The sequence below is a fragment of the Fukomys damarensis genome, unplaced genomic scaffold (assembly GCF_012274545.1).
Source record: "Fukomys damarensis isolate Sample0158 unplaced genomic scaffold, DMR_v1.0_HiC HiC_scaffold_1, whole genome shotgun sequence".
Classification (NCBI taxonomy): domain Eukaryota; kingdom Metazoa; phylum Chordata; class Mammalia; order Rodentia; family Bathyergidae; genus Fukomys; species Fukomys damarensis.
This window is the reverse complement of record NW_022900913.1, coordinates 3,883,257-3,908,231: the sequence shown is the minus strand read 5'-3', so window position 1 is coordinate 3,908,231 and position 24,975 is coordinate 3,883,257.

Here is a 24,975-nt window from a genome sequence, read left to right as displayed (position 1 = left end):
ACTCCATCTCCCTGCAGTTGACTGCTTCTGAAATATTTCTGCCCAGCTTCGTGGAGTCAAAGACTCAATTCAAGGTGGTGCAAATGTTTTGGAGTTTTCCAGATTGCCTGTGCATTTCTAGTAATTCCAGCTTAAACTTTCCCTTTCCAGCTTTCTCTTCGAGCTCTGCCCACTCCTGGGCCATCCTGGGATGCAAATGTCCTCAGGAACAACTTGACTGTCCAGTCCAGCGTGGTGCTCACACGTCTGCACCTTCTTTTAGGGCCCGTGTCCCCCAGCTCCTTTCTTTTCTAAGGTCTTCTCCGGTGCCTACAACAGGTTTGTTTGGAGTGTCTGCTTTTTTAGTTTGTAATTGTTTTCAGCTAGAAGGATAATATAATCAAAACATACCTACTCTTTATGAATCAAGGGATATCCTTTGAAAATGTTCATCTTAAGTCACATTTTAGGGACTTGAAAATTGACACCATCTTTTCAAATACTGTTTTATTTTTATTTTTGGTACCTGGGATTAAACTCAGGACCTTGCACTTGCGTGGCAAGCAGCAGTACCACTGAGCTAATCCCCTGCCTTCAAATACTGCTTTTTCCCCCTTCAACTTCTTCTTATTTTTCTGATATTCCAAACACATCTATGCTTGACATGTTAACTGTGTTCTTTAAGTTTCTTATCATTTCTTGTAATGTTTTCCTTCCCTTTGTCTCTCCATCTTCAGTATATGTATTCATTTTAGAAGTTTTTTCTAGTCTAATTTCCATTATTTTGAGTGTCTTTTCATCTGTGTCTAATATGTGGGTAAAACAATCCATTGCTCTTGCATAAATTATTAAGTTACTATATTTGAGAGTCTTCTTTCACATTAAAAATCACTTTATGTACACACACACACACACACACACACAGTGTAGCCTTTTGGAGTCCAGCCCAAGAGCAGAGTGTCACCAGCTACTTCCTGTGTGACCCTTTGCAGACCCTGGCTGTGAATTTGCACCTCTGCGGGGAGCCCTTCAGACTTGGTGATGAGCCACATGTCTGCACTGTTCTACTACCCTAAAGGAAAACGTGGCCCTGAAGTGTTAGGTTTGCTGACCATTGAGCCCACAGTGTAGCCTGCTGTCGCTCTGCTCTGTTCTCAGCTCTTTCCTCATTTTGTGTTTTTTTGCAGCTGTCCAGGGAGAGCGGAGTCCTCCATTATCTAGCTCAGCACTAGGGATGACTTTTGTGCTTTCACTTTTTTAATGATGTAGTCTTTATTTCCTTTTTAAATCTCTACTAGTTTTAAGCATTCTTCTCCCATTGTCTTTGGCCTATTATTACATTGTCTAAATCACCGATTCTGTTCAGTATGTCTACTGCTGAGTCATTGTGGAATATTTCCTCTTCTAATGTGTGATTATGAGCTAATTTTCTCCACTCTTTTCCAATTTGCCTGGAGAAAATCAACATTTCCCAAGTCTGAAAATGATATTGTGGTGGCTTTTGCATTTGATTTGCTTGAAAGTCTGAGTTTTGTCAATTTAGGGCTTTAAAAAAATACTGTATTGACATAGTATTCCGCGTGAAAAAGTGTATCTGGACTTCCCGTGCCTGGGGCTAATGACATTTGATCTGTTGTGATGGACATGGTTTTCTCATGAATAGTCTTGGGGAGACATGAGCTTTCCTATTGTTTTCATAGACTTAGGGGTCTTATTTCTATACGTCTGCTGCTCCAGGAGCACCCTTGCATCATGCTGGATTTCTATGGGATTCTGAATTCCAGTTAATGGTAAAGAAGATACAGTCACATCTTCCCCTTACCTAGCTCTAAGCAAGACAGCCTCATGTCAGTTTGTACATCCTTGTCCCTCCTGGCACATGGTAATAGCTCATATTTTACTGCCCAGACTTTGAGTTCTCTGTATGTGGCTAATGTCTGAGGATGTTATGGTTTCAATCTAAAATGCGCCCCCACAAGCCCCTGTGTTTGGAAAGATGATTGGATTATGGTGGTAGATAACTGACTTGCTGTTTGGAGGTGGGTCTGGTTGGAAGCCATAGGTTGGAGTGGACTAGTAGGGTGCATCTCCGTTCCCAGCTCCTCCCTTCACTTGCTGCTTCCTTTCCCCCATGAGGTGAGCAGCTCTCCTCTGCTCAGGCCCTTCCACCATGGCACCAACCATGCAAAGATTGAACCTTCTAAAATGTGAGTCAGAATAAACCTTTCCTCTCCGAAGTCACACGTCATCTTTTTTGTTCTAGTAGCAAGGAACGTGACTAAGGCAGAACACAATTTTGGGTTGTGAGTTTGACTGATTTGGTTATTGTTCATTTTGTTGTGTTTAGCTTATCATTTCTTTTTGCAGCATAATTTAAATATTTCAGTCCCATCAATATTGGTTAACTTAATTTGTAAATGGTATGTTTCAGTTGATTAAAAGTTAAAGGATGATACTAACTGGTAAATCCATGAAGGCTCAGAAGTCCTTGGAATGAAGGGTAATAACCTCTTTACTCCTCATGCTGCGGTAGCCATGCACCTAACTAAGCCAAACAAAATCTGCACAGTAGTGACCTATGCCATTAATTGCAGTACCAATTTAGTTTTAATAAAATGCCATAACTAATAGCATTAAATTTGACAAAATATTAACATAAATTAGGCCTAAAAATTACAATTAAATTTTTCAACTTATTTTAATTTTATAGTTATAGGAAAGCTATAACCGTAAAAATTTCACATTTGGTTTTATTAATGTTTGTATATTTTACTATCTGTATACTGAAACTATTAGCACTGGGAGTGCATGAAAATGTTTTAATTTAAAGTAGTGCATCATCTATTAAGGAGCTTGTCTAAATTGCCTGTGTTGTGAGTGCCTCAGAGCACAGGCCTGTGACTGTTTCTGTCACATGTTTTAAATTGTGAGCTATGCTTTATACCTCTGAGACAATATGCATTAAAAGTATTTTAAAAAGAACTCAGCTAATGACTAAGTGAAACAAAGGTGCTAAAATCGATAGCTGAATGTCAGTGATGCTCTTTGGAAAAGTCCGTATGCTGCTGTCTGGGGAGAGTGAGGTTTCTGCACACTCCAGGCAGCCACATCTCCTTCCAGGTTTCTAGAGCACGAGCTCAGCTCTACCTGTAACCTGTCAGGGTAGGTGGAGGGGTGCGAGTCAGGTGAGATGCTGACGGCGTCTGTCTCACTGGGGACCTCAGTACCGGAGTGTGGGAGAAGGCAGCATAAGCCCATTGTTGGGTACACAGAGAATGCTAAAGCTGTAGCACAATATAGCAAAACTGATGGCAGTGGTGTAAACCTGCAAGATTCTGAGCAAGAACAGCCCTGCGTTATTTTCCTCTGAAGTCACGCAGCATTTGTAAGGCTTCTGCTCCCTGGTCGAGAGTGGAGCAAAGGAAGGCAGCCAAGTTCCTCCCGAACACCTCCCATCGCTTCTCTTTCACCCTATTCTCTCTCGCCCCATTCCAGCACACAACTCTTGGCAGTAAAAAGAAACAGAACGGGTAAAATCCAACGGCCAGCAGTGGAAAAATTTATTTGCAGATGCCCACCAAATGTTGGGTATTCTTTGCTGGGCGTCTTAGGTGGGATGGAGTGAAGTCTTTCTTGTTCCTCCTCACCCTCTGCACGGAGCCTCCTCTAGGTCTCTTTGGGTTCTGGCTGGAGTCTGCTTCCTCCTGCCAGTTGCTTCTCCCTGCAGCCTTCCAGAGAGGAGCACAAAAGCCTTTCTCAGCTGCAGTTCCAGGGCAGAAAAGTTAAAGCCAACCCTTCAACGGTATATTGAAGATGAAAACACAGACGACCCACTAAGGAGAACTTTGTAGGCCTTGCTGACTAGACGATGGAATAAGAAAGGGAATATTAAGTATGAGGAGGAGAAAGGATTTCACATTTTTCTTTGACAATACTGGCAGATCATCCACTGGTTGGGTAAGCCCAGGACATGTCAGAAAACTGATAGACATTTACACAGGGATGGGAAGGTCGAGAAGCTAACACAGCACGGTGTTGTGAGCCCATCTCTGCTTTTGCAGTAGGAAGCTGAGGAGGGCACTGGAGCTATGCTGGAGCAGGTAGACAGCAGCCTTCTTTATTCTGCTTCTCCTTCATGCTGAGCCCAAGGGGTGGCTTGGCGGGGTTAATCTCACGGCCCAGTCCTAACCTGGAAGTAGATACCAGCCGGCACAGCAAGGCTACTCAGAGATTGTTGAGAAAAGGAACGCAGTAAAACCATCGTTTTCAAAACAAGTAGGCTTCTCTTCTGAGAAACAAATGCTATTCCTCTGTCTCTCGTTTTATTTTTGCATCAGTGGGAAAACAAATTACATTTGACTCTAGCTCCAAAGACTGTGTTATCTTTCTCACTGTTCTCATCCTTGTGATCAAATATTGAAGGTGAATGTGGGAAAATCGATCCCGGAATGGAGGGGTAGAGTTACATGAGAGCCATGTGAATGAAACATCAAATTCCACAAATGAAGAGAGGGCTCTGAAATCCTAGCCCTACTGCTGCACTGATACTTGGACTCCTTTTTGGAGTTGTGAGAAATCAATATGAAAAGACACATACCAGGATCAATTTAAAAACTGACATCTGCCAACCCAGAAGCAAGACTGTGTGCTCACCCGCTCTGGGCCCAGGAAAGTTGCTGGCGCTGAGATTCATGGGGGTGGGAAGTCAAGGAGAGGTTTTCTTTTCACACCCTCTGCATGTGTGTTAGAGGCTGGGCAGCCCCAGCCCTGCCTGAAGTCATCTGGGCTCAACAGCAGGCACAGGAGAGGACACACTGAACAATGTGAAGTTTAGATATTAAAGAGTGTTCCATTTGATCCAGCTATCCCTCTGCTGGGCATCTTTCCAAAAGAATTAAAAGACTCATACCACAGTGACATATGCACACCCATGTTTATAGCGGCACAGTTTGTAATAGCTAAAACTTGGAAACAGCCCAATTGCCCATCAGTTGGAGACTGGATAAAGAAGATGTGGTTTTTTCTGTAAAATGGAATACTACTCAGCCATAAAGAATGAGAAATTAGAGTCATTCATAGGAAAGTGGATGCACACTGAGGCCACACTCTTAAGTGAAATAAATAAGACACACATGTGTAAGTACTAAATAGTTTCTCTGGTGTGAAAAACTAAAGGTGTAGGGCCAGGGATTTGATGCAGTGGTTTCACTGCCTGCCTTGCAAGCACAAGGACCCAAGTTCGATCACTGGTATCACAAAACCAAAACCAAAACCAAAAACAAAAAAACTAAAGGTGTAAATTGTGTAACTATGCAAATTGTATAACTGATAACGTGAAATAGGAAGAAAAGGTGTAGGGGAAGTGGGAGGATAGTGGAAAGGAAATAAGGGATGAGAAAAAATATGAGAAAAGGAACAATGGAAACAAAATTTTTGCAAACAGGGGCGGGTAGAGGGGGTGAGGGGAGGGCAGGAAATGGGAAAAAAATGAGAACCAAGATATGTCAAGTAAGGGTACAAGATCCCAATGACGAATGTGAATGCACTGTGTACTTAAAAAGTACCATTAAACTCAGTAAGTTAAAAAAAAAGAGTGTGGGTTTCTCCCTTTGCAATAGCCATCCATGGGCTGCAGTGAAAGTATGCACCGGGTTTACAGGGACAGGGACACAGGGACAGAGCAGAGAATTCTGGCAGGGGTGGAAGAGGAGGAGGAAGAAAGCTACACAGTAGTAGCTTTGGTTTGGAAGAGGAGTTGGTTGAGAACCGGAACCCAAGGTGGAGCAGATGTGAAGACGCTGGCCACAAACGGGGAGCACCGTCCTGGAGCCCCACGTGTGAACAGCGCGGCTGACACTGAGGGTCTCTGCCTGTAGGTGAGTGGGGGACTGTGACAGAAAAAGCCAGAGGGACAGCAGCAGGGGACCAGGGCCTGTTTAAGTGCCACACTGCACACATTTAGATTTCGATCTGGTGGCTTTCAGGAGCTGCCTCATTGACTCTTTTCTTTTCTTCTTCTTCTTTTTTTTTTTAACTTGTTTTTGAAACAAAATTTGATTTACACAGGTTGCAAAGATAACATAGAGAGCTCCTGTCTGTCCTTTATGAAACTTCTAGTGTCAACATCTTATGTGACCACAATGAATTTGTCAAAACTCGGAAATAATCCCTGGTCAGGCAAAGGTTGAAAAGCCAGGCACCTTAGTGCATTTTGTGTTAAGCAGCAAAGTACCCAAGTCTGGGCACCTTATAGATAAAAGAGGCTCATTTAGCTCAAAGCTCTGGTGGTGCAAAGGGTCAAAGAACAACCCCGGGTGAGGGCCCAGATGCATCATGACACGGTGGGGACCCAGGAGAGGAACTGACCATGTGCAGAAGTGGCCTGTGCATGATGGCGTGAGCTCTCTTTCTCACCAAGCATGGCACCGAACCCAGCCCCAGGAGACAGCACCATCCACCCCACCTATGACCCCATTGCCTCCCATCAGGCCTCTACTTTTAAGACTGTACTGCCTCAGTAGCACCATTGTGGGGACCACGCTTCTAGCACTTTAGGGGATGAGTCACATGCAGACCACAGCACAGTGTGTAACGGCACCACGCTGCTGGTCCCAGCCTCGAGAGTGAGGGCTCACGCTCACCCGGAGGCACCTCTGCATATTTTTACGACACACATGACATTGCTCTCACTTAAGCTCACTGAAGCACCATTTAGCATCCTTCCCAATGCCATGCACACGTGAACACACAAGTGAACACACATGTTCCTTCCTCGGGTCACTCTGAACTTCCCGGCCTTGCCTGAACATGTTTCTCTCATGCCTTTACACAAGCTGTCCCTCCCTCTGCAGTGTCTTCTCTCCTCTGCCTGGAAGCCCAGGGCCACTCAAAAGTCCCTTCTTTCCAGGGATGTAATCACCAGGTTGTTTCTTCTTCCTCTCTCAGCTTCTTCATGTCTCCTGGCAGAGAGCAGCGGGGCAGAGAGCAGTGTGTCCGCTGCAGAGGTGGTGGCATCTTTCCAGCTTCATACTTGCTTGGTGTTTGTGTGGCCAGGGACTAGGGCTCTACCCTGCCCTTGTGAGAGGTTGTCCAAGCTATGGAAGAAAGAATTAGATTTGTGAATTTGGGATGGATGCTCTTTTCTCCCTAGATGTCTCCGCGGCTCTGACTGCTCCAATTCAGGGGAGCTGCTAACATCAAACATCTTCTGTGCTGAAGATTTCCATTCATCCTGTGGTCTCCTCTCCCTATCCTCCTCCACTGGAGATGGACAGGAAAGGGCCCTACTCTTCTGTTTCCGTGCTAACAGCTGGAAAGGCATGGTCCTAACTGGCACCATGGTCCTGACTCCCCATGCTCCCCCTCCCTCGCCTTGTCCCCCAGGTGGCTTTGCTGTCCCTCTGGGAGACACTGAAAAACAGTGGCAGCTGTCAATCAAGCCATGCCTTCTGAAGTTCTGCCCAGCTGTTGCCACGACAATGTCAGCCGCCCTGGATGTGGACGGCAGCTCCAGGATGGCATTGGCTTCTGCCTTTGCCACAGCAGTCACAGAGCTCAGACAAGTCCTTTGAGGCTCTGCCCTGTGCTCACTCCTGGTGACTGTGGCCTGTGGCCTTCAGATAATTCTGCCGCAATAGGCTTAAAGCTTTTGACCAATCCCAGATGACATTGCCCTGCAGCCAATCGCTGATGACTCTGCCCTGTTGGTTTGAAACTCTGACCAATCCCGTTGACTCTCCACTGCACTGCTGTTTACCAGCTGCAGACCCTCTGCTCCCGCACAGGGCTGGCTCCCTCTCAGAGACAGGTCCTAACAGAGCCTGTTCCAGTGGGCCTGCTCCTCAGTCATAGTTTGGGAAGCATAGACGTGGAAGGTCCTGTAAATCCACTCAGAATTTGGGGTGCTGGAAACACTAGGGGCTGCCAGGCCTGAAGAGTTCCAGAGACTGGAAGCAGTGGATGGAGGTCATTGGAGGCCAGCAGCAGAGACCAATCAGCAGAGAATGGCCACCTTGACTGCTGGTGACTGACACCAGCTGGCGCTGATCGCTGGCTGTGAACAGTGGTGATGGGGGCGTTGATGGTGGAGCCTGGCAGCACCCGGCAGAGCCATGGAAGTTGCTGGAAGAGCACCACAGAGCTTCCAGGGTCGGAGGGGGCTCTAACCTGTCAGCAAAGGAGACAACAGAGGGCTGTGACACAGGAGCTGCAGCTCTGAGGGCTGAGAGTCCCTGGCACTCAGAACCTGGAGCTGCTACAGAGCTGCACTTTGCCGATTTGTGATTTCCATCTGAATTGAGCAAAAGAACACTCAACTGCCTGGTGACACACCTGCCGTGTGCTGCAGAAGCAGGCCGCTGTGGGTCAGGTCTCCAGCTTCTCTTGCCCTCTGCCTTCCCTTTGGGTTTGGCAAGAGGCATAGGAAGATGGTCTTCCGGTTCCCATGATGAAGTCCAGTGTCTTGGCTAAGTTTTGTACTGAAAACTGCAGCTTGTTTCTGTATAGCTGCTCCCTCTGGGTTCCAGGACAATGTCTTCCCTTTCCCGGTGCTTCTAGATCTGGGGCTCTGCTGCTTCCCTCTCAACTCTCTATATCCCTCTATAAACAGCATCTTCCCTTGGATATGTATGGATCACGTTGTGTCTCCCCAGGGCCCACAACAGCAGCAATAATTTGAAAATTACAGCCAAAGGAGGTCAGTTGTTTTGGAGACTGTTTTGCTTTCTTTTTGCACTAATTTAGAGCACAAACATTTCTGCAGGTTGGAAGTCCAGGCCTGGTCCATTTGAGCTCTGTGCTTGGGATCTCACAAGGCCGGAACCCTGGTGTTATCTTGCTCATTTTTTATCTGGAGGCTCTGGGCAGGAGCCTGCTTCCCATCTCCTTCAGAGTGAAGGCAGAACCTAGTGCTCTTGTGGGCATTCAGGCCCCCTATGTCCCCATGTCTGCCATGGAACGTGTTTCTCTCAGTAAAGCCCTCTCTGTTGTCTTCTTTCTGGAGACCCTGATTAGTTCAGGTCTGTGAAGATAATCTCTTTTTCCTAAAGGCTGTGCCCCTGTCACCCCCAGGATCCAATCTGCTCTACAGGTCCTGTTCATACCGGAGAAGAGAAGACCCTACAGGGTGTGGTCGCTGCCAGGCTGTCTTAGAGTTCTGCCCCCTCAGCCTTGGTGCGTCTTCATGGTCACTAATTATTCTCTTAGACTCTGCCTTTTTCTCTTGGGCAGCTGTAGAGGAACCTTTTTAATCCTAGCTGTAGTTTATCTGCTCCTAGGAATCTTCTCTGAAGCCTGATTGCTGTTCTAGGAAATGTGTGCAAGGTGGGTGTGGTTTTTAACTTTTATTATCACTAAGGGAGCCACTGGCCCTCTAAGAGCTTGGGACAGAGTACTGAATACTCCTGCAGGATTCAAAAGGAATTTCTAAGTGGTTTCTCCTGCCCTCCAGTTCCTCAGGAGAGAGTGCTGTAAGTAGACCAGGTTTCTGTGCACTGAGCTGTAATCAGACTTCCAGGAGATGTCTCCAGCCCCTGTTTGGGGAAATGTCTTTTGTCTGTTTTGGGATGCAGTGGCCATTTGGGAACCTGAGGTGGGGAGCCCCCAAACATAAGTCCCAGAGATTTAGGGCCCAGGCTGGGGAACAGTGAAGGATTCTGAAATGCTTTCTGCATGACTGTGCAATGAAGGCCCGCACTCCCAGCTCTGTGTCCTGGAAGCTGGGTGCCATGCTTGGGCGGGCTGCCCACATTCCTGGCCAGAGTAGCAGTGACTTCATTATACTTTGGGGTCCCCTGCATCCCACATGAATCTTGCAGACTTTGCCTTCTCAGCCTGTCTCAAGTCTGTCTCCTCTTTTTCGTGGCTGCTTCATAATCCACTTGACCGATGAGGACTTCTGAGCCCCATACTGTGTGTCAGGAACCATCCCACTTAATTTCACTCTCCCAGCCTAGCTAGGTTTGTCCCAGTTAATTCTCCATTCTGACAGTCTCAAGTAATCATGTCAGGTTATTGATCCAAACCTTTCGATATGTTTTCTGGTGCCTTTCTTGGTTCAAAATTATTAATGTGCAAGACTCAGTGCTGTCCAATGTGATTCCATCTGCCAGGTCCTGTCCCCAGCCTTGTCCTGGAGTCAGAAACTTCACTCTCCCTGGGCTTGCTTTCTTCTTTACTAGGTTCCAAGACTCTTCCATGAAATGCACACCTTGCTCTCAAATAGAATTCATTTTTTAAATATCTTACTAAATACTTTGTCACACACTAGGCCTAGGCTTGAAAGTCACATCTTGAAGGGCATAGCAGCATTATCCAGAACAGCTGAGACACAGGAGCAACTCAAATGCCCTCTGATATATGAATAGGTAAACAAAGATGGAATATTATGCAGCTTTGCAAAGCAAGGAAATCTATCACATGCTACAACATGGGTGGGATTGGAGGACATTAAGCTAAAAGATATAAGCCAGTCACAGAAAGATAAACACTGGATGATTCTCCCTATATAAGGTGCTAGAAGTAGCTGAAACAGCAGAGACAAAAAGTAGAATGGTTTCCGGGAACCGCGAGAAAGAGGAATAGGGATTGTTAATGAGTGTAGGGTTTCAGTTCTACAAGAGGGAAAGAGTTCTAGAGATAGGTGGTGGTCAGTGGCTGGCAGTTTCACAACATTATGAACATGTTTGAGACCACTGAGCTGTGCTCTAAATGGCTTAGAGAGATAACTTCATGTGTATTTTATCACAATAAAAAATTGGAGAAAAGCCAAAGGCATTTCCCAGGGAGATATGCTCTGTCTCCAGTGAGGAGGGGCCCTTTCTTCTGCTGTGTCTGCAGTTTCCCCACATAGTACCCGCCCAGCTCACGCCCGGCCCAGAAGGCATATGTTCGCTTAGATTTGTTGTGTGCTTGCCACGGGTCGCAGTGTTGAGACTTTTCTTTTCCTTTTTTGGCAACTTTGAAAATAGAATGTGAGACATATGTGGAATCAACAGATTAATATATTCAAATGTCAGTGCTGCCCCTGCTTTGCCAATTCACAGCGATGCTGAGATCTTACACAAAACACGGGCTGTGCACACTCAGAACCGCCCTCTGCTGGATCCCACCCTGCCGTTCTGGGGTCTTTGGTATTAGCAGAGCCTTGGATTGATGCTTTCATTAACTTCCCCATGGAAGGTGTGCAGCATGAGTGGTGTGCAGGGGGAGGATCTGCCTGGGGCGCAGCCTTTCCTGCCCGCCCTGCCTCGATAGGCACAGAAGCCCTTTCTGCTCCTTCGTCATTCATAGCACAACGTGCCTTAGGCCTCACTGGTGTTTATCGTTTGCTTCTTCGTGAATGTGGCTGGGACTTCTCAGCCTCCACAAATACAAATCTGTGTGTTGCAGAGTGCTCTACGCAACTGTGCTCAACGTAATTCCTCTCTTGAGCTCAGCTCTGCACTTGTGTTGGGAGAAGCCACTCACGCATGCCATTCCTGATGAATAGCACCCGCATTGTGATACTCAACACGTGAGAGATTGCTTTTTCCTCTTCTATGGATGGCTAATATGAAAATTAAAAATTCGATTTTTTTAAATTCACATCTCCATTCATTTTGTGAGGATTGAAAAAGAAATCTGAAGAACAGGCCCGTGTAGCCTCTGCAGGGACTTTGGCAGGGCAGTGTGCTGGGATGTCTGCAGAGATTGTTTCCAGCCACGGCGGCCCTTGCACACTTCGGAGCCTCCAAATGCTGAGACTGAACTCTCCGGGCCTGGTCCTGCTATTGGAGGCAACTGGAGCTGTGCTGAAAACTGTTTTTTCCCAAAAAGAGGCTCTTTGGGTGCCTGGCTCTGTGCTAGGCCGGGAGCTATGTCTGGCCCTCTGGTGAGTTGAGTGGGAACAAGTTAGGCACTGCACAGGATTCGCTAGGCTCTTATTCACAGCAACACCCAGAGCTCTGAGATCTGAGCCTGTGTGCCCCTAGGTCTGCTGCTCCTTAGGGGGCTGAGTTCCGAGGAAACAGACTTGGAGGTAAAGTTTAGTGTGTGATGCATGTGAGGGAGGCCTTTGGAGCTGCCAGCAGTGGAAGGGAAGAGGAGGAAGCAGGGCTAAGCAGAGGGAGAGGCCACACTCTGACACAGGCTTAGTGAGAGCTTCAGTTGGCCAGGAGAGCTCTGGGGCTAAAAGGCCCATGAGACTCCTCCTGCATAGCTGATCCTTTACCCTGCATTGGCCAGGCACTGGGCAGAAGCTACCAGGGAAAGGCATGGACTTTATTAAGGCTCCCTGTCCCCGGAGCTGTCCCTAAAGGGTAGAGGAAGGCTGAAGACATGACAAAAGTCCTTTCTTGGAGGGGCATTAGCTGCACACCAATAGGTCTACCATAGCTTTGTTCCAAAGACCCTCCATGACATTCACTGGGTGTGGAGTGTTTCTCCTCCAGCCTCATGAGGAAAAGGGATCAGCCAGTGCAGACATTGTTATGCTACAGTAACAAAGGACTCACACTCCAGTGCTACCACAATTATCTCTTGCTCATGATCAGTCTCCGTGGACTGCTGTGCCTCTGGCCTACGGACTCTTCATCCTGAATTCCAGCTGACATCTTCCACTGACATTTCTGGCCTCCAGGCAGAGAGAAGTACATCACAGAACCACTGTACATCTTTGAAGGCTGCTTTTGGTGAGTGCTGAGAAGCCCAGGAGAGCCTGCTGTCACTTCCTCCACCTCTCATCGGCCAAACAAAGTCATGTGATGGGCCTGCCCTCTGTGGGCAAGGAGGAGAACCCTCTCTCAGGGTGGGCACAGGAGCGGCAACAGTGGCTACCATTACGCGACTACAGTCTGCAGTACATCAGGCAGACGGGGACAGGTTATAGCTCCCCACTTGCGGGGTAGTCTGGGGCGGGAACGGGGCTCTTGCGCTCAAGCAGGACTGTACAGGAAGTGGACAAAGGAGCTGTGGACGTTGGTGATAGTGACAGAACATTCTCTGATTTAAACTCTGATTTTCCCCCTCTATGTGTGAGGGGCCAGGTTGTCCTGTGCTAAGGGGCAGACCGTCCAGGAAGCAGAAACTGAGGTCCTTCCCAGGGGAAGCTGTCCTGGCTGTGGCTGACTAATGCTGTTCCTGCCTCTCCACCACACACAAGGCCTTTGGATTTGCTCTCCCTTCCTTTTCAAACCTGCTCTCAGGAAAAGCATTTGACAGGCAGTGGTTTTCTGACCGTGATCGCTAGCAAGAAATTCCCCCAGATAATCTGGTTGATATACAAAAACTGAGAAAAATCTTTGCACAAGGTAGCATGATCCTTGCTACGGATGCACTCTAATATTCCATTCCCAGGCTTTCTCCCCCCAGGTTGCTGGCTATGCCCAGCGACATCAATTTCACACCTCTCTCATGAGTTTGTATAAGGTTTTAGGGCAGCTGTAAAACCTCACCTAAACTGGGTGCCTGGAAGCAGCACCACTTTTCTCTCACAGTTGTGGCATCTTAGAGGTTAAAAAATAAAAGGTCTGTTTGATCACGCTCCCTGTGAAGCCCTCGGGGCTGGGGGGATTACTTGGTGTTTCTACCTTCTGGTGGTTGCTAGCAGTCCTTGCCTTGTAGATATATAGTAGTCAGCATCCCTGCTGCTGGAGCCACATACCCAATACGCAGTTTATTTGGCTCATGGTTTCAGAGGATTCAGTCCATGATCAGCTGGCTCCAAGTTAGAAACATCATGGTAGAAGGATGTGGTAAAGAAATTCCAGGCGGGGAAGCAGAATAGGGGAACAGTGGCAGAGAGGAAAGGGCCAGGGACCAGATGCAGTGCCCCAGGACATACCCCTGGGACCCACGGACACACTCAGAAGTATGCTTTAGTAATGCCCCGAGCAGCTCCCAAGCGAATCACCAAAAGGTGCGTGGCTCCAGCCTCAGTCTCTGCTTCTGTGTGTCTCTTTCTCTCCTGTACAGAAGCCATACTAGATGAGGCTGACCTGTTGACCTCATCATACCTGGGTTACAGCGACACAGATCCTGTCTCCCAGAGAAGTCACAGTCACAGGTACAGTTAGTTATATGTGTTGGGCAGCGCAACTCAACCCGGTAGAGGGTCACGATGGAAGCTTAGAGAAAAGACCATCAAGGTGAAATGGTGGACATGTGAACGCTGTCGCTCTCTTCCAAGCCATTCCATCTTCACAGAGGTTCAGGGTCCCTGCTTGGTGTTCGCAGTCTGTGTGCCCTGTGTGAGCTGGAGGGAGCCGCTGCTCCGGCAGTGCGCCCTCTGCTCCACTGCGCATGGAGTTTCTGCTGGTGCAGCTCCCCCCTGTCCTCGAAGAGTGTCCTGGGCAGACAACCCTGCTGGGGACTCTGTGCTCCAGGTCCCAAGTGGGGTTTGCAGACATTTAGGAGTTGGGGCTGTTGGGTCCTTTCAGCAATCCTAACCTCCCACATCAGACTGATGTCTTGGAATCTGTGTCATTGACTCTGGGAATAAAGCCTGCAGTCACTTGTAGATCCAAATAGGCAATTTACTCCCAGACTTTATTCTTCCCATGACTAAATCAAGTTACATTCAAAGAGGCAAACATAAAACTAGAAACTCTTTTCATATTCCAGACACAACTTAGTGAGATGCCAAGGGAGGTCACATGACTCTCAGCCATGGACGCACGGCGCTGACACTATATATAAATGTAGGCTGGGGTGATCATCACCTCTGCCTGTTCCACGGAGCTGAACCTGTCAGCCTCCCGTTGTCTCCCTGTGAATGAGTGACACCTACCCTTGTTATCACGGGGATGAAGGAGGAGCTGAGTCTCCTCCCCAGGTGATGTCAGGTGCCATGGAAATGCCAATCAGGAGTATTATTACTCCGGTCCTCGGAATCTTAGTCTAGCTTAACCTTCCATTTCTATTTAAAAAAATCTCTAAATTTAACTTGATACTGATAAAGCTCATGCAGTTTCCACTCAGAGGTGAAAATTTTAACTATTTGTTAGGAAGCACTCTCCTGTGTGTTACCATGAGATCGCATGACTCCTCACTCCCATTAGATAGACACTGTTTTGGTGACAGATTTAAAAAGCAAAATAAAGCATACATGGCCGCTGCCTATTATATATAATGATAGAATGAATCGTGAATGGTTAGCATTGTGAGACACCTCTGAGATTATTTTGTTTGAGATTATTTTAACAGACGCAAGAAAGAAGAGCGTGAGAAGGGAAGCAATTACCTGTATGTCACAACTCTATTTTTGTCAATTTTGTGGAACCGTTCACATGTGACAGATTCTTTCCTAAGGTTGAAGATGACATTTTGCATTGTATGTGAAGAAAATGAGAGGACTAAAATGGGAAGTGAGCTAGTTTAGGATCTCATTTTCCCTGGCATCAGCCAAAGAGGCTAAGAATGGACTTGGCTTCCCCATTCTGCCCAGGATTTAGTTTTCTTTGTATCATGGCAGGCAGATTCACAGTGTTGGAAACAAGTGCCAACCTGCCACCCTTTCACAGCAATGCCCTCTTGCTGATTGGTCCCTGCATCAATAGTTTTAACTTTTTAGTTGATGAGGCAACTAGTATGATATTATAACAGCCTCAAAAGAAAATCGAAGCAGGCAAACACGCAGAAAGACCTTCAGGAATACAGAGGTAAATTTCAAATACCTCATGATTAGTCAATGACCACAGAGCAATAATCACAGGCATCTCTGTGAGGCACAATTTGTGTCCCACATCTTATGCAATTGTATGCTAGCTCACACACAACCAAAGGCAGAGAACTTCTGCAAAGATATCCTGCACTGTAATTACTTGTGCTCATTTCAGTGTCTTTCACACTTTGAAAGACATTATGCTTCTAATGTTATCCTTGGACTTGCTTTAATAACTCATACAAAGTTTGTCAATAAAGTTAAAATGCTTACAGTTTTCTCCATCTGATTCATTAAGTAGTTGGGAGAACTTAGCAGGAACATGATTCTGTTTCATATAATTATTTTTATTGGCTAAAATCATACATCTTTCTTCTTAGATTGGCTGCACTTAGAACACTGGCGGCAAACCCATGGCGTGAATATTATGTGTTTTTCTTTTAAGACAAAAGATGTTAATGTAGAGTTTTTTCTAAAGTGAAACCTCAGTATTCAGGTTTAATTGCAGTGCTGGCACTTTGGCATACATAAGTGGATTTGGGTTCTAGTTTGGCACTTGTCTCTGAAAGGTTTGCATCTCTGACTTAAAATAATCCAAGAGAGGATCTCAGCTGTGTGGCCCCTTAGGACTCCTTCCCCCACTGGCATGGGAAGTGTCTGGTAGGGAGCCTTAGTTAGAGTTGGGGATTTGCATCTTGCCCTCTGCGTGGCTGCATGACCCAGAATCACATTTCCCCACTTAGTGAAAGAAGAGTGTCTTATATCTGTGTCTTTCTGCCCAGAATTCAGGATTTTTTTTACCTCTCTGTGGTGAATGCTGAAACTGGGCTCGGCCCCCAAGCACCTCAGGGACCTGCGTGGATGCCCCCTGCCTGGGACAGCTGCTGCCAGTGGCTCTGTTGGAGTTCACTCCTCCCATCATGCTCCTTCCATTGCCTGTCAGGTTTCATTTCGAGAAAGCCATAAACTGGCTTCCCCAGGGACTTCTCTTCCGCAGTGCTGGGATGGACAGGGGTCAAATGTGAGATGCTCCGAGTTTGGAAATAGGAGTTGACTTTCTTCTTGGTGGGACCAGCGTCTTCCCAACACATGCTGTGTCTCTGTAAAGCACTTCAAAGCTGCTGCTCCTTCAGAGTGCCCCTGGATTCCATGGTTCTGTGCTGTAGAGCAGGAACTTGTCTCTGCAGGGACAGCAGAGCCTGCTGGACTGATGGGGACTTGAGGCCAACTGTGAGCTGCCTCTGCACCCCTCTCCCTCAGTCCTTGGAAGCCCGAGTGCTGAAGGGAGACCAGTGTTGGAGTCGAGGTGGTGGTGCTGAAGCTTCACAGCCTGCCGTCCTCCATCCCCATCCCTGGCCAGTGAGTGCTGGAGGAAGTATACGAGCTCAGCTGCCCTTAGCATGGGGACACATAGGCCCGGGCTGACAGCTCAGTGTTCAAATGATTTAATTTAGAAAACCCAATTGCTTCAAAAATTTAGCCCTTCTAATTAAGATCTGCGCAGTTTACTGATGACTGAATCCACTGTGCCTCAGACTGCGCACAGTGAATTACCCAGAGCTTCGCAATCACTGAGCTTTCTAGGCCTACACTACATGACCCCTGACCCTGAGTATGGGCACTGGCCCTCACTCAGGACAGCAAACACATTTACACATCTGGGTTGGGTAGAAGGATTCGAGTGGGAACCTGAACATGTTTTTAACATATTTTGAGCAGCAGCATACTTGTAGAGGAAAATACTTCTTTATGGAAGGACAGGAACATCACTAGGAAGGCAGTGCTGGCCCCAGAGGGCATGTGTGGGCAGCTCCTTTTTCCATGGTGACATCAACCAGATTAGCAATGTGCCAAAGATCTTGCTTTTTTCCTTCATGAAATAATGACATTAAATTTTAAAAATCTTTATTTCAGGCTACTAGATGTTTTGTTGTTGTTATTTTAGACAGGATCCCACTATGTACTTCATCCTGGCCTTGAACTCACTATGTTGGCCAGGCAGGCCTCAAACTCACATTGATCCTCCTGCCTCAGCTTCCTGAGTTCTGGGATTATAGGTGTGCAGTATCACTCCCATTCTGGATTAAAAAAAAAACAAAACAAAAACAAATCAGAAATACAAAGGTATGTTAAAAGCAGATGATTCAGAATCACCACTGGAAATTACATTGTTTTGACTATAGCTCCTGTGTGGGCTAAGGTGATGCACTTAACATCTGAGTCTCTGTTTTCTCATCTGAAAATGGCAATCATACATTCTCAGCTCACAGAGTGCTTCTGAAAGTAAAGTAATAAACTCTGAATAAAAACTTTCAAGGATTATTGTCCTGAAGGGGGGTAGGGAGGACAACCTGTTATTCAAAGGACAATGCTGAGCACATTTGAGTGAAGGTCACAGAGCCCTTGCACCCTGCATGCCCGGTGAGCAGCGTTAATGAGATATCTGAAATGCACCATTGCTGGGCAACATGGGCTGCTGCGTGCACTGCTCCTTCCTGGAGATTTCCTAGGGAAAGAAGAATTCTCATCCTCAACTTACAGCACCACGCCATGTACTTGGATATCCTTAGTGTGCTGGCTGCTTTCTCTAATGTCCAGTTCTCTGGGAGTCAGAAGACTTACCTTTGGGCTCTGGAGGTCTACACGGGAGACCTGGGGCTGGATCATGTTCTGTACTGACACTGGAACCTAGAAACAGACTCAACTGCTAACCTGTACTGCAAGCCCAAGCCCAGGGACATCTTGTCTACCTCACCCACACTAACCCCTGGCCTGTGGACTCAGAGTAGCAAGTTGACTGAATTAGCCAGGCAGAAATTAACTCATCAACTATTTCTATACTTTAGTAGTTCCATGTAGAGTGGTTTTTATCAAGTGCAAGTAACTTAGGAGTAAAGAAAGATTGTTGACAAGAAAATTAGAGTGAGTTGCAAATAATGTACCAGTATGTGAATATGAAATGGACCAAAACATATGGTGAATATTTAAATTCAAAAGTTACTCTAAAAGACATGTTGCCATGGATCCCCTTCAGAATGCTCCCCCTTTGTTTGAACGCACTCCTCTCATCATTTCTCCCACTTTCTGAAGCAGTTCCAGAGTCCTCTTTCCTGAGTGTCTTTATGCGATGTGATCAAAAGTACGATGAATGCTGCAACTGAGCGCCATCCTACAGAAAGGTGACTCGGAGACACATGGCAGCGTGTGCTCATCCACTTCAGTTGCCTGATCTGGCACTGTGTTACTCCCGGTTCTTCCTCAAGGTCAAAGTGACCGTGAAAGGTCAGTGGTTTGAATCCATTCAGGACGGCAAGGCGGCCATGACAGTGCAACTAAAGACACTCACGAAAGAGGACACCAGAGCTGCTGCACAGAGCGGCAAGAAGGGTGGGAGGAGTGTTCTCGAAGAAAGAGGAAGCGTTTCATGGGAAGGCAAGGCGGCCATGACAGTGCAACTAAAGACACTCACGAAAGAGGACACCAGAGCTGCACAGAGCGGCAAGAAGGGTGGGAGGAGTGTTCTCGAAGAAAGAGGAAGCGTTTCATGGGGGATGAAGGGTAGTTTTTCTTTTGCTGTAACACTTTCTAAAAAATTTAAACACACATTGAATTTGCCAGTCACAGCCTTTACTTCACACTCAAGCAGGATGTTAGCTACAGCTCTCAGGGAACAGTTCACAGTTTCCTTGCAGAGTACTACTTAATTGCACTACTTAACATTATTATGTGTTAAAAAGAGTGCTAGCTCCTTCTTTGTGTCTGTCCTTCACCAGAACTGGAAATAGCAGCTGTGCTCCCATGGGTTCTCTGAAATGCAGACTCAAGGATCTGGTGGGTCAGAGGCATCAAGGGGAGGCCTGTGGATGAGGCCAAGGAGGAGGGAACATTCAGGTGGAGGGAAGCAAGAGCGTTGAGTAGAAAATCTTCCTCTCTAAGAGCAGGTCTGGGGAAGATTCAGCCATCCTCAGGTTGGAGCTGGGTGGCAGAAAGGGTGGCCACAAGCACCCTGCCAGCCTTGTTCTCTGCAGAAGGAGAACAGAACTGTGTGTTATTTTGGTGGCCTCAGCAATCTGTACTCAGACTGAGACTCCATCCTCCTATCCAGAACCCCTAGCACGGCTGGGTTGCTGAGTGTGATGACTCCAGGCAGGGCAACAGTGAGTTCCCAGGTGGTGGTGGGAGCTTTCTGTGCCTGGCTTCAGCCCTCAGTGATCAACACAGATCCCAAATGGTGCAGGTCATGATTGTCGTGAGCAGCACCAAGTACCTCGCCCAGGTCGTATGGCCTGTGCTCGTGGGGGACCCATGCATCCCAGCTCGAGGAAGTGCGGGGAACAGGAGTGGGGAACAAGCCAGACAAGGCCACCTCCAGTGCCCCTTCCCAGGCACAACGCCAGTCCTGTGAATCTCAGGCCAAGCCTCCGTCACTGGACTGGGACCACAGGGAGACAAAGAGCAGCCTGCCCTTCTCTGCCTGGCTCTCACACGGTGGTCACTTTATAGACCATTGTGGGTTTGTACCCTCTTGATACAGACAAAGAGCATTAAAGATACAGGCAGTGCGGCTTCATCATTGCTGCCAGGACAGCTGGTCCTCAGCCCCATTTTCACGCCTACTGTTTCTCCTTCGCACCCTTTCGAGGGCAAAGAGAATCCCTCTCTCCTGGGAAAAGGCCACTTATGGCCCAGTGTGCTCTGAATGATGGCTGCTGGTGAGAAATGGGGCAGGAGAGACGTCCCTCCCTGCCCCCGGGCTCCACAGCTGGGGCCTCTGTTCTGCGCCCCCCATGCTGACTGCAGCCTCCTCAAGTGGAAGGGCCATGACCCCTTCTCCTTCCTTCTACCAGTGCCTGCGGGGGAGGATGGAGCACTGAGCCGTGCAGCATGCTGGGCTCCAGGGGGAGGTCCTCCTCCTCCGGCTGCTGGGCTGCAGGACCAAGGGCAGCTGTGGGCTGACCCGCCGCCTCAAAGGAGGCGCCTTCCTTATGCTTCCTGTTTGTTCCCCTTGGATGCCTTTTATTAGGAAATGGTTTAAATTCCAGAACGACATAGAGAATACTGAGAATGCCATGAGTTACCCCTGTGCTGTGTCACGTCTGGATTCCTTGCAATACCTGCTTCTCTCCTTTGAGGGCCAGGCTGTTGCTGTGAGCAGCCTCACAGACCATCCTGGTCCTGTCCATGAGGTTGTCTTCCTGGGACAATCTCGGTTGCACCTCATACATCTGAGCCACTTTGTGTCGGGGAGCAGGGCCTCCTGCCTCATCCTCAGGGCTGGTGACGGATGTGACACACAGTCCTCACCTTGGGCCGTGGGTCATCACCAGGACAGGAGATGGCAAAGCCAGGCCTGGGAAAGACAAAGCAGGGAGTTCTAGGAGTCCCTTAGAGGGGCCATGCAGATGAGCTGAATTCCAGCTGCACGTGGTGATGGCAGTGTGAAGAGTCGTCACCCAGGGACCCTGTGGCCAGGGTGTTTAGTGCAGGCTGCTCACACTGGTGCCGAAATCCAGGCCTCTTGGGAGGAAAGCAGGTGTTCTGCACGCAGCATCTCATCTGTGCTGCTCAGACACAGAGTGATGCTCTGGCTGGCCTGTTCACGGCCGGGCCTCCACACCCCACAGCCCCAGATGCCGGCCAAGGGCCCACATTCACTAAGTCACTAAGTTTTCCAGGTTGGACTCAAACTTGTGATCCCTCTGCCTCCGCTTCCTGGCTATGATAGTCTATCAATAAACCTTGTTTCTTATTTTTCACAGTTGCGAATAATAATACAAAAGGCCATCTTCTGGAAACCCATTTGGCACACTTGCAAGTTTCCCTGGACTATGGTGTATGCACACTTTCCTCTTTGCTGGGCACAGACCAATGTGCTTTCCAAGCTGTACTGAGCTACAATCTCATCAGACATATAGATGCCCACTGCTTTACTGCTGGCCACTGCTCAATAGTCAGACTTTTACTTTTTACTGATCTGACTTACCATTCTTTACATATGCATGTGCCTGGGCAGCCAGCTGCCTTGTAGGGCTGGGCTAGGAGCTCCTTGGTATGATCTACACAGGCTCAGGCCAGACAGCAGTCAGTACAAGGCTGCTTCTCCTTGACAGTTTGCACTTCTGACCAGGGCAGTCTTGAGTGACTCTGGCTCTGCATCAAAGGAGTCTGTCATGAGCTCTTGCATTTACCCAGTGCCCAAACTGCCAAGTTCTAGGTAAAAAATAATCATGGTTCTTTCCTGTGATTCATACACTGCTCAGAAACCCCTGGCTTTTCATAACTCTCTTAAAAACTGACTCTCTGGAAAATAATTCTTAGTGGTACTTTTCCTTGGCTGCAGAACTCCAGGCACAGGGTAGTCATTGTGCAAATCTCTGCAAAGCCTTCCTGAGAGCTCCCCGCCCTGAGTGTGCTGGACAGGAGGGTGAACACCTGCAGGCCACTCATGTACCATGATGATGTTGGGCAGTACTGGGCTCCCAGAGACTCTGGCCAGTGGGCCCAGGTGGGACCTAAATGTACTTCCTGTCTAGAGGGCCAAAGAAACCAAGTCAGAGCCCCTGGGCTGTCCAGCCTGGACCTGGCCAGCAGTGTAGGCATGGCTTGCAGTAGTGCTTCCAACTCGGAGGAGTTTAAGCCCAAAAGAGGAATTAATGGTGACTGTATTGGTGTATGTTGTGAGCTGAATCAGATCTCCCCCTAACTCATTACGAGCCCTCATCCTTAGTACCTCAGAGCATGGCTGTATTTGAAAATAGGGCTGTAAAGAGGTCTTTAAGGTAAAGTGAGTTTTGTCTCCAATATGAGCAGGAGCCTTGCTGGGCAAGGAGAAGAGAAGATTGAGTCAGGCTTGATGCACACCTGTAATCCCGGTGCTTTGGAAGGCTGAAGGAGGAGGGCTCAAATTCATGCCTAGCCTGGTCAAATTAGTGACTTAGCAAGAACCTGTCTCAGATTTAAAAAAATTGAAAAATAGCTAGGGGAGTAGCTCAGGAAGAAAGTCCTGGGTTCAATCTGCAGTACTGAAAAAAAAAATCGGCACAGAAGCCACGTTTCAGAACGCTTTAAAAATTTTTAGTTGCTATGAGGGAGTGAGATGAAGTGTGTTGTGGGGAGGAGTCCACATTTGAGGGAGGAGAGCCAGGCCTGACCGCAGGGCCAGGGTGCATCGGTTGGTCCCCCATGTCGCTGAGTCCTGGGTATGGTTTGTCTAGGACTGGGATCCTCTAGCATGAACAGCATGTCCTGGGTTCTCCTGCTGGCACTGCCTCTTTGCACAGACATGAAGCACATGCAATTGATCATGTGTGTGCTTTCCAAGTTCTGTGTATAGTAGGAAGTGATCAGGACAGATCAGCAATGTAGGGAGGGTCTTGCTCTGACACCCAGATGACACGGGGCACAGAACATGAAAATGCACATGACAAGCATAAAGGAAGACATTGTATTCTATGGATCACGACCAGTTCCTCTTTTGAAGATGATGTCATGATATTAAGTCACTGTCCCATCACAGACACACAGTATCTGACAGCCACAACTTAAAGGAGGAGAGGCTAATTAGGCCCACAGTTTCCAGTAGGTTCAGTCCATGGTCAGAGGCTCCAAGTCAGAAACATCATAGTGGAAGGGCCTGGAGGAGGAGAGCTGCTCGCCTCATGGTGACCAGGAAGCAGAGAGAGAGGGGAGGAGCCAAGGATAAGAAGGCACTCCTGTGGGTCATATTCCAGGGTCCACCTCCACCCAAACCCCACCTTCTAACAGCACATTCAGCCAGGAACTCACCCATGGATAGTTTCACTGATGAGTATAGCACCACATGATCCAATTAACTTTTTCACACATAGACTTTGAGAAAGTTTAGACTCGAACCATAACAGCTATCTTTCACTGGACCACAGAACTCTCCTTCTCACAGGCTGTGTGAGTGGAGGTGTTCTCAGGCCATTCCAAGTTCCATTTCCAAAGCTTGTTCAACCAAGATGGCAAATGGCTCGGGGAGCAGGGCTGTGTCTGTTCTGCTTCACGGCTCTGAATCTGCTCAGAGGGCTCTGCAACATTTGCTACTGCGTGTGAACCACCCTGGGAAATATAAAGTTCTGGCAAACACTGGAACTACTACTACTTTACTGGATTCTGGTATCCCACGGGCCTGGGACATTTTGTCAGACACTGCAGATGTCGGAGCCAAGGGCCTCTCCTCATAAAGAGAGAATTACCTGCACCAAAATACGAGCTCTGTTCTACCCAGGTGCTCTGGTTCTTGCCTAATCCTTCAGGGTAAGCAAGAGTTCTTGCATTCAGAATTTGGGATCCATGTTGCCAGGGAGAAGACATTAATTAAAAAATTGGACCTTGAAACAGACACTGCCCTGGGCCTTTGGGGTACAGGAGCAGCAAGAAGAGACTGTCCCCAGCTCTCTGCGGTGAGGCATGGCTGTCATCAGAGAGTCACACTGTGGGATATGCTGGGCCAGCTCCTAGCTGCAGCAGAAGACACTGTGCTGAGTGCATGTGACACAGAACTGGGGTGTCCTGGGAAAAGTGGAGCATGCAAGGCTGAAATGTCTACACTCCGGAAATAGCCTGGGAGGCCACTGTGGACTATGTGACAGGTAACAATGGTGCTGATCATGGATGAGTGTGCTGGGCTGAGGGCTGTGGCTGCTCAAGAGACCCCCTAGCAGGTGACACAGGCAGCTTCAGTGCTGAGTTGATGCTGCAGAAGGAGAGGGGCATGCAGGGTCACACCAGGCCACGGGTTGTGCAGCTGGGAGGTGGAAGTGGGTGAGAAAGGACCCATTTGGGGACCAGGTGGTGGGAACAGAGGTTTGGAGTTGAGGAGCCAAGTGTGTGCCATCTGGATCCTGTACAGAGAAGTCCAAGCGAAGGTGGGACGGTCAGTGGCCCCATGGGGGTGGAAGCACCTGAGGACAGGTGTGGTGAGTACACGGCTGCCTTTGCATCTTCGGTTGGTGCCTGGTTGGTATCTGTAGTTCCCAGCTCTGTTGGGCCATGAATTTCTTTGCACGAGGGCCTAAGAGGATGGGGCTGGAATCCGAGCCTCACTCCCACTGACTGCTTCAAGGCGAAAGACTGCAGCTGGAGTTGGTGTCCCACTGGAAGTGGGGGGAGTGGCTGTGGCATTGTCTGGATGGTCCAGGAGAGACGCAGGTGTGGACTCTCGGCTTGCGCTGTGTTGTGCAGGTGGAATTAATAGCGCTTGCTGGAAGGTTGTAGGCTGGGTGTGAGAGAACACAGAAGTCAAGAATAATTCTTAGGTGTTTTGTTAGAGCCGTGAGGATGATGCTGTGGTGATGGTTAGAGACAGGACCTGGACAGGAGCTGAGTTTCTCAGC